The sequence below is a fragment of the Emys orbicularis genome, chromosome 12 (assembly GCF_028017835.1).
Source record: "Emys orbicularis isolate rEmyOrb1 chromosome 12, rEmyOrb1.hap1, whole genome shotgun sequence".
NCBI lineage: Eukaryota > Metazoa > Chordata > Testudines > Emydidae > Emys > Emys orbicularis.
Window position 1 is genome coordinate 47,852,913 of NC_088694.1, and position 2,054 is coordinate 47,854,966.

The window sequence follows — 2,054 nt, forward strand, 5'->3', positions numbered from 1 at the left end:
ACCCGGTAGGGAACCGTGCGGTGAGTACGAGCCCCACGTGCCTGTCTCCCCCCCATCTGACCCCAACCCACGTCCTGACCCCAACTGCCCCCTCAGAACCCACAACCCATCAACCCCCCACTCCTTGTCCCCTGACCACCCCCTCCCAAGACCCCCCACCCTAACTGCATCCCAGGACCCCACCCCCTATCCAACTCGCCCCGCTCCCTGTCCCCTGACTGCCCCGACACCATCCACTACCACCCCGACAGACCCCCAGAACTCCCACGCCTACCCATCGCCCCACCCGTTCCCCTCCCCTGACGGCCCCCCCAGAACCTCCGCCTCCTCCAACCGCTCCCTGCCCCTTATCCAACCCCTCCTCCCAGCCCCGGCCCGGCCCCCTTACCATGCTGCTATGTAAGGATGCCGCACAGCCGCTGGAGCTCGCAGCCCCACCCCCTTACCGTGCCGCTCAAAGCGGCAGGAGCTGCAGAGCTGACCAGAGCGCTGGCGCCGGCACCGGCAGCGCAGTGCGCTGGGGCTCTGCGGGAGGGAAGCGGGGGGTGGGCCGGGCAGGATGGTCCCGCGGACCGGAGTTTGCCCACTCGCCCGCCCCTTTAAGAACTGGTTCTACACCGGCTTCTAAATTTAATAACCGGTTCTTGCGAACTGGCTCCAGTTCACCATTGGACCTACCTTATAAAAGCGGCCTGGCACTGCCCTCTCTGTACACACCATTTGAGGGGGCTTTATAGGCCAGAGCTGCCAGGTGTTGCCCTTTGCAATGTATCTGTGCTGATAGCCCGGGGACGCAGTCACCCCGTATCGCTTAGCCGTGTCATTAGGGGGAGCCACCACCTCCCCCACGTCGCGATGGACCACCCAGTCCCCGAGGCAGCCTTCCCAGAGGCCCGGCTGGTTTTCATGGCAGGGGCCCACACTCCTTTCATGGGGCCAAAGCTGTGAAGGAACAGGCTGTGCGGTGCACTGCCAATTAGTGAGCCTCCAGCAGTGGCGAAAAGGCCATTTGGGGGGGGGGATTTTGAGTGGGGATGGATTTTACGGGGATGATTTGGGCTTTATGGAGCACATTCCTCTGGATGCTACGGATTTGTTGGGTTAAATATTGTTGGAGCGGGGAGCACACCGAATTTCATGCTAGTTGGTTTTCGGCCTTAATTTTGGTTTTAATTAATCCCTGCACGGTATCCCGCATGTGGAGGCCCAATTTGGCAGCGTGGTGGAGGGCGGGTGGGGGAGATTTGCACTTGTGACCAGTTTTATGGCCTTTTTTAATTGTTCCAACCGTTTGTTTTTTATGGCCCCTTGCTGAATATTTTAAATACTCGCTGCCGTATTGCCCTGTTTTACAAGGAGCCCACTAGGGTCTGCCTTTTCTGGGGGGCGGGGGGAGAACCACATTTGGGTAAGGAAGGCAAGTTGGAGGGTGGCCCCCCTGGTACAATTGGGGAGGAAGGTTGGGACTTGGAAGTGCTTTAAAGGCAAATGATTTCCAATGCTAGGTGACTGCCTCCCATTTGGTGATTGATAAAATTTGCCACCATACATACATTGTATTACAATGAAGGATTCTGCAGGCCTGCACCAGCAAGAGCGGTTTTACCACTCCTGTTCAGGGTGTCCCTGGGCTCTCGCTATTACTGCCTTGTCCTGTTAACAAAGCAAAAGGAAAACAAAGAGAACCACATACATGCACCTTATTGGGGAAACTGAGGCACTGATGAAATATTTTTAAAGTTATCATAGAATACCAGGGTTAGAAGGGACTTCAAGAGGTCTAGTCCAGCCCCCTGCTCAAAGCAGGACCAATCCCCAAACAGATTTTTGACCCAGCTCCCTAAATGGTCCCCTCAAGGATTGAGCTCATAACCATGGTTTAGCAGGCCAATGCTTAAACCACTGAGCTATCCCTCCCCTGTTTCATTGCAGCCCTCCCTGGCTTTTGTTATGAATGTCGCTTGCCTGGTTTAGGAGGTTACAAAAACTATATTACATTCCAAAATTAGTAATTGCTATTGCTTGCTAAAGGGCTTTTTATTTGACTTTTACTT